The sequence below is a fragment of the Sciurus vulgaris genome (assembly GCF_902686455.1).
Source record: "Sciurus vulgaris genome assembly, chromosome: 11".
Classification (NCBI taxonomy): Eukaryota; Metazoa; Chordata; class Mammalia; order Rodentia; family Sciuridae; genus Sciurus; species Sciurus vulgaris.
This window is the reverse complement of record NC_136472.1, coordinates 119652066-119661141: the sequence shown is the minus strand read 5'-3', so window position 1 is coordinate 119661141 and position 9076 is coordinate 119652066.

Genomic DNA, 9076 nt, shown 5'->3' with positions numbered 1-9076 from the left:
GCTTTCTCAGCATCTATTGAAATAATCATATGATTCTTAACTTTAAGTCTATTGATGTGATGAATTACATTTATTGATTTCTGGATGTTGAATTAACTTTACATCCCTGGGATAAACCCTGCTTGATCATGGTGCATTATCATTTAAATATATTTTTGTATGCAATTTGCTAGCATTTTGTTAAGGATTTGTGCATCTATGTTCATCAAGGATATTGGTCTAAAGTTTTCTTTCCTCCATGAGTCTTTGGTTATCAGAGTGATACTAGCCTCATAGTATGAGTTTGGAAGGGTTCCCTCCTTTTCTGTTTCCTGAAATACCTTGAGGAGTATTGGTATTAGTTCTTCTTTAAAGGTCTTGTAGAATTCAGCTGAGAATCCACCTGGTCCTGGGCTTGTCTTAGATGGTAGGCTTTTGTTGGCTTCTTCTATTTTGATGCTTGAAATTGATCTGTTTAGATTGTGTATGTCTTCCTGATTCAGTTTGGGAGGTTCATATGCCTCTAAAAAGTTGTCAATGTCTGCAATATTTTCTATTTTGTTGGAGTATAGATTTTCAAAGTAGCTTCTAATTGTTATGCATTTCAATGGTGTCTGTCGTGATCTTTTCTTTTTCATCACAAGTTCTAGTAATTTGAGTTTTCTCTGTCCTCTTTGTTAGTGTGGCTAAGGGTTTATCAATTTTGCTTACTTTTTCAAAGTACCAACTTTTTGTTTCGTCAACTTTTGAATTGTTTCTCTTATTTCAATTTCATTGATTTCAGCTCTGATTTTAATTATTTCCTATCTTCTACTATTTTTGGTGTTGATCTGTTCTTCTTTTTCTAGGGCTTTGAGGTGTAATGTTAGGTCACTTCGTTGTTGACTTTTTATTTTTTTAATGTATGAGTTCAATGTAATGAACTTTCCTCTTAGTACTGCTTTCAGAGTGTTCCAGAGATTTTGATATGTTGTGTCATTGTTCTCATTTACTTCTAAGAATATTTTAATTTCTTCCCTGATGTCTTCTGTTATCACTGCATCAATCAATAGCACATTATTTAGTCTCCAGGTGTAGCAGTAGTTTTTGTTCGTTATTTTATTATTGATTTCTAATTGCATTCCATTATGGTCCGATAGGATAAAAGGTAGTATCTCTATTTTTTTGGATTCACTAATTGCTTCTTTGTGGCATAGCATATGGTCTATTTTGGAGAAGGATCCATGAGCTGCTGAGAAGACAGTATATTCACTCAATGATGGATAAAATACTCTGTAAATGTCCGTTGAGTCTATATCATTGATTATATTATTTAGTTTAATAATTTATTTATTCAGGTTTTGTTTGGAGGATCTATCCAGTGGTGAGAGTGATGTGTTAAGTCCCATACTATTATTGTGTTTTGGTCTATTTGATTCTTGAAATTGAGAAGGGTTTGTTTGATGTTCATAGATGTTCCATTGTTTGGGCATAAATATTTATGATTGTTATATCTTGCTGATTTATGCTTCCACAAGATCTATTCTGTTGGTGATGCTTTCTATTGAGTTTTTAATGTGATTTATTGTTTCTTTCATTTCAAGAATTTCTGTTTGGTTTTTGTTTCAAAATCTCTATGTCTTTATTGAAATATTCTTTTGCTTCCTGCATTTGCCTTTTTAACTGTTTATCGGAGTGATCATGCATTGCCTGCATTTGCTCTCTTATCTTGTCTTTGACTTCATGGATCATTTTAATTATGCAGATTGTAAACTCTTTTACTGTCATCTCTACTGCCATGCTGTCATTGGAGTCTATCCAAAAAGCATCTTGGTTTTTTAGGGACACTTTCTTCCACTGTTTTTTCATATTGTTTCTGTATATTCCCCTCTAGTAGTGATGATCTGAAGTACTGAAGTATCCCTCCTGCAGGATTATTGTGACCCTGCAGTTTTCCAGTACCTCCCCTTTGAAGGGGAGATTAACATTAGCAGCACCCAATACAAAGAAAATGCAGCCCTAAACCAGACAGTCCCTATAAAGACTTTAACATTATTGTAATAAATAGGATGAGTTCAATTATTTACAGAATTTCTTGTGGTGAATTAAGAGGATGGTGAAGGGTGTAGGATGTAAGTGAGTAAATAGGGGTACCTGTCAAAGGACCTCCAGTCTTCTGTAGGTGTCTCAGGAAGGGAACCGCCCTTCCAATGATGGTGGTGATGCTCTCAGGAATAATTCAAAATTCTTGCACCAGCTTCCGAAGAAGCTGGGGAACCCCATGGGGCGGGGTCTTGGTGTCCAGCCTCCATCTGGGGTGGGGTGGGGAAAAATAGACCAGCATCTGGAGACCATCTGTGGTGGAGGTGGGGCTCATATTTATATTTCATAGTTCGATACTATTGTGCCTGCATATAACTGGAAAAATTATAATGTTTTATATGTGATCATTTATATTGCTTTTGATGTCTCCAAACAATGTTGACATCAACCTTTATATTTACTAATTTGCTTTGAAATAGCTCTGTTATACTAGTATGAGCTCACTATAGCCTACCAATCTCGGTAATAACAATCAGAAATCTGGTCACCACCAATAAAATAACCACCTGAGGATATTGTGTGTATGTGTGTGTGTGTGCCCGTGCGCACACGCATGCAAATCAAACCCAGGGCCTCGTGCATCCCCACTGAGCTACATTCCCAAACCCCAAGGGCTCTTAAAACAGCCCCTGAGGACTCTGGAAAGCCACTACAAATATTTACTCAAAATGGGTTGTAGACCTAACTGTGAAACCTAACACCATAACAATTTTGGAGAAAAAGTTGGGAGAATGTACTCTGTAACTCTGAGGTATATAAAGGCTTTTGGAGGATTACACGAACATATAATTAAAAAAATGATAAATGGAATATCAAAATCAAATAAATTTTCTATTCGAATCACACCATTTAGCATATGAAAAGCAAGTCAGAGATCAGGATAAAATATTTACAAAAACACATCTGATAGAGGTCTTGCATCCAGAGAGAGAATACACCCAGAATAAATATTTAAATAAAGATCAATAATAAGAACACAAAAACTCAGTAATAGAATGATCCAAAGAATTTTTGAGTCAATTCAGTTTTTTAAAATAAAATAAAAAGTATTTTGTATTAGTGTTCCCATGTTTTCTCAGAAAAAATGATGTTTAGGTAGTTTTTTTTTTTTTCTTGTTGGAACCAATTAAATGATGCAAAATATAAATTTGATTCATACTTGACATATACATGATGAATTGAATACTTAAATGTATAAACTGAAACTGAAGTTTCCAGAAGAAAGCTTTCATGAAGATTTCTTTGACCTTGGTTTGGGCAAATATGTGTTGAATATAACAACCAAGACATAATCCATAAAAAATCATAGTGATAAATTGGCCTTCATTAAAATCTTAAATTTTTATCACTCAAAAGACACTATAAAGGGAATGAAAATCATGGACAGGGAGAAAATATTTCAGATCAGTTATCTGATAAGTAACATATTCAGAATATATAAAGATATAAAGAGCTTTTGAATCAATAATAAGAAAAGAAAAAAACTTTCAAAAAGAAGCAAACTGAACAGACATTTCACTGAAAAATATGTAACAGAAAAGATGCTCCATACTATTACTCATTAGAGAAATGCAAATTGAATCACAATAAAATACCACTACCTGCTTATTAGATCAAAATAATGATAATAAAAGAGTGACCACATGAAATGATGCTGAATCAATGAACTCAAAATAATTATTCTAAGTAAAATAGGACCATATAGAAGATTAATAACTGACTTAATTTGCATAAAATTGTTGCAAATGAAAACTAACCTATAGCAAAAGATAACATGGAAGAGTAGAAGGAAGGGATTGCCACGGGCAAGAGGAAACATTTAAATATGATGGCAACATTCCCTATGCAGATAGTGGTGCTGATGTAGTTACTGTTTACATTCGTCAGCATTTATCCAATTGTACACTTTAAATATGTACAGTTTTGGCACCAGACACCAGCTTGCAGAGCCTGTGCAGGGCCAGTGCCTCTGTCCTGGGACACCCTCACTGCCATCTTGGGTTACCTTCACTACCACCATCACACCTTTAGTAGGGGCAACCACCATCTTGGGACACTGGCTGGGGTCTGGGAGCCCATTATCAAGGTACCTACAGACTTCCAAATACAGCTACACTGGCCTGCAGCTCTCAACATTGGGTCCTGATTTGCCTGATACAAAACAGCTCTCCATGGCAGGTCCATGGGCACCTATGCTCAGCCCGCAGGACCTCTGGAGAGAGAGGTTCCTGACTTGGAAGTAAAAGGGCCGAGGTGGGTGAGATACAGTTTAAAGAATAAATTAGAGACCAGGACTGTGGAGTCCACAGGTGATATAAGGGGCTAAGACCAGGTTCCTACATCACATGAGTGGACTCCAAAGGAGATTCCTGGGGTGCAGTCTTCCAACAGGACTGGCAGTTGCTGTATCCCACCTCCGGGAGTTTGCCTGCAAGAGTGACCCTCTCACCCTAGTAACCTTCGCCATCCTAAGGGTGGAGATAACAGCAAACTCCACCTACCAAATGAAAAGGGAAGCGGAGAAGATATTGAACTCCAATGGAAACAATATTCAATTCTTGGAGATTTTGTTTTCTCTTTCTCTCACACCCTCAATATTTTTGAAACCAAGTACTTTTCATGCATCAGGTTACTGAGAACTGCAATGTCTGATTAGTATTTTACGGTTTTGTTATATATATTCTTTTATTTTTGGTGGGACTGCAAATTAGTGCAGCCACTCTGGAAAGCAGTGTGGAGATTCCTTAGAAAACTTGGAATGGACCCACCATTTGACCCAGCTATCCCACTCCTTGGCCTATACTCAAAGGACTTAAAATCAGCATACTATAGAGATACAGCCACATCAATGTTCATAGCTGCTCAATTCACCATAGCCAGATTGTGGAACCAACCTAGATGTCCTTCAGTTGATGAATGGATAAAGAAACTGTGGTATATATATATAATGGAATATTACTCAGCCATAAAGAATGATAAAATCATGGCATTTGCAGGCAAATGGATGAAACTGGAGAATATCATGCTAAGTGAGATAAGCCAATCTCAAAAAACCAAAGGACGAATGATATTGCTAATAAGTGGATAATGATGACACATAATGGGGGGAGGGAGGGGTTAGTGTTAGGGTTAGAGTTAGGGTTAGGGAGGGGGGCAAGAATGAAGGAAGGAAGGACTGTATAGAGGGAAAGAGGGGTGGGAGGGGTGGGGGGAAGGGGAAAAAAACAGAATGAATCAAACAACATTGCTCTATGTAAATTTATGATTACACAAATGGTATGCCTTTACGCCATGTACAAACAGAGAAACAACATGGATCCCATTTGTTCACAATAAAAAAAAAAAAAACACAAAATAAAAAATGATGGTAAACAAAAAAATATTTTTACATTTAAAAATATTTCTTTCTCTTTCTTTATTCTATTCTATTCTATTTTCTCACTGTCTATAGTTTCCTCTCACTCACCTGTTTCCCTGGAGTCTCTTTTCTCCTGCTAACAGCCAACTTCTATAGAGCCCTCTTTCACTTTTCCTATGATCAGATACCTCTATATTCTCACATTCTACCTCATTAACATTTTATCTCACAGTCCCCATTCTCTCTTTGTCTGCCATTAGAAATTATAGACCCATTCGCAAACCTACTTTTTGTGTTGTAAATAATAATTGAACACATCATTTCTGTTTATTGCTACAAAACTGGAAATTTCTTAATAGGGGGTATTTGGTTTAAGGCTACATATTATTTGTGTTGGGTGCTGTTAATATTGATCTCCCCCTTAAAAGTGAGAATTGGAAACCGGCAGGGACACCATAAGTCTATAGTGTGGAAACTGTAGTACCTTGAATCTGCACTGCTAGAGGGAAGACAAATGAACAACATGAAAAGTCAAGGGAAGAAAGTGCCTCAACAAACCAAGATGCTATAATAATTAAATCCATTGCCAACACAGTAGAAGAAATGTCAGAGAAGGAATTCAGAATGTACATAATTAAAATGATTTGTGAAGTAAAGAATGATATGAGAGAGCAAATATAGGCAATGAAAGATCACTTCAATAAAGTACTATGATAGCAAATGCAGGAAACAAAAATTACTTCAATAAAGAGATAAAGATTCTGAAAAAAACAAACCAGAAATTCTTGAAATGAAGGAAAGAGTAAACAAATTAAAAATTCAATAGAAAATTTTACCAACAGATTAGATTACTTGGAAACAACCTCAGGCAATGAAGACAAAATATATGATCTTGAAAATAAAATTGACCACACAGTGATGATGGTAAGAAACCATGAACAGGACTTCCAAGAATTATTGGATAACATGAAAAGACCAAATTTAAGAATTATCATAACAGAGGAAGTCACAGAAATACAAACCAAAGGGATGCACAATATTTTCAATGAAATAATATCAGAAAATTTCCCAAACCTGAAGAATGAAATGGAAAATCAAATATAAGAGGCTTACAGGACAACAAATATACGAAATTACAACAGATCCACACCAAGGCACATTTTAATGAAGATACCTCACATACAAAATAAAGATAGAATTTTAAAGGCTATGAGATAAACACATCGGATTATAAAGCAGGGGAAACCAATTTGGATCTCAGTTGATTTCTCAACCCAGACCCTAAAAGATGGAATAACATATACCTGGAATAACATATACCAAGCTCTGAAAGAAAAGGATGCCAAACAAGAATTTTATATGCAGCAAAATTAAGCTCCAGATTTGATGATGAAATAAAAACCTTCCATGATAGACAAAAGTTAAAAGAATTTACAAATAGCGTGAACTATAGAATATTCTCAGTAAATTATTCCATGAGGAGGAAATTAAAAAAAAATGAAAATCAGCAAAGGGAGGAACTACACTAAAGGAAAAGCCAATAAAGGAGAAACCAAGTCAAGATAAAAACCAAAAATGAACCAAAATGGCCAGGAATATACATCATGTCTCAATAATAACCTTGAATGTTGATGGCCTAAACTCATTGATTAAAAGACATAGACTGGCAGATTGGATTAAAAAAAAAAAAAAGACCCAACAATATGCCGTCTTCAAGAGACTCATCTCATAGAAAATGACATTCACAAACTAAAGGTTAAAGGTTTGGAAAAAACATCACTCACATGGACTGTGTAAACAAATAGGGTTTCCATCCTCATATCAAATAAAGTGGATTTCAAGCCAAAGTTAGTCAGTCAGAAGGGATAAAGAAGGACATTTGCTAGTGTTTAAAGGAATCATACATCAACAAGACATAACAATTGTAAATATATGTATCCCAAACAATGAAGCCTCTAGGTACATCAAAACAAACTCTACCCAATTTCAAGAATCCATTAGATAACAATATAATAATATTGGATGACTTTAACTACTGGATAGATCTTCCAATCAAAAACTAAACAAAGAGTTCTAGACTCAACAATGCAATCAATAATTTAAATTAATTGACACATATAGAATATTTCATTCATCAGTGAGTGGATACACTTTCTACTTAGCAGCATATGAATCCTTCTCAAAAATAAAACATATATTATTTCAAAAAGCAACTCTTAGTAAATACAGAATAATAGGGCTACTACCCTGCATTCCATCTGATTGTAATAGAATGAAATTGGAAATCAATGATAAAATAAAAATAGAAGTTACTCCATCCTGGAGACTAAATAATATGCTATGGAATGAACAGTGGATAACAGGAGACATCAGATAAAAAAATTCTTAGAAGTAAATGAGAACACCGATACAATATATCAACATCTCTGGGACACTATGAAGGCAGTGCTAAGAGGAAAGTTCATTGCATTGAGCTCATTCATTAAAAGAATAAAAAGTCAACAAATAAAAGACCTAACATTACATCTCAAAACCCTAGAAAAAGAAGAATAAACAAATACCAAAAGTAGCAGAAGACAAGAAATAGTTAAAATCAGAACTAAAATCTATGAAATTGAAACAAAAGAAACAACTCAAAAAATTGACCAAACAAAAAGTGGTTCTTTGAAATAATAAAATTGATAAACCCTGTGACATGCTAACAAAGAGAAGAAGAGAGAAAACTCCAATTACTAAAATTCATGATGAAAAAAGAAATATAATAATGGACATTCTTGAAATACAGAAGATAACTAGAAACTATTTTGAAAATTTATTCTCCAATAAAGTAGAAAATCTCAAAGACAGTGACAAATTTCTAGAGACATATGACCTACCCAAACTGAATCAGGAGGGTGTACACAATTTTAAAAGATCAATTCCAAGCAATGAAATAGAAGATGCCATCTAACCAAGAAAAGCCCAGGATCAGAGGGATTCTCAGTTGAGTTCTATAAGACCTTCAAAGAAGAACTAATATCATTACTCCTCAAATTATTCCATGAAATTGAAGGAGGGAACCCTTTCAAACTCATTCTATGAACCTAGATACCCAAACCAGACAAAAGACACATCAAGGAAAGAAAACTTCAGACCAATATTCCTGATGAACGTAGATGAAAAAATTCTCAATGAAATTCTGACAAATAGTATACATACAAAAACATATTAAAGAGTGCACTGTGATCTAGTGGGGTTCATTCCAGGGATGCAAGATTGGTTCAACTTATGGAAATCGATAAATGTAATTCATCATATCAATAAACTTAAAGATAAGAACCATATGATATCTCAATAGATGCAGATAAAGCATTTGACAGAATACACCATCCTTTCATGTTCAAAACACTACACAAACTAGGTATAATAGGAATATACCTCAACATTGTAAAAGCTATCTATGCTAAGTCCTAGGCCAACATCATTCTAAATGGAGAAAACTTGAAAGCATTCTCTTTGAAATCTAGAATAAAACAAGGATGCCCTCTTTCACCACTTCTATACAACATAGTCCTTGAAACTCTAGTCAGAGCAATTAGACAGACCAAAGAAATTAAAGGAAATGAATAGGAAAAGAAGAACTCAAACTATCACTATTTGCTGGTTACATAATTCTAT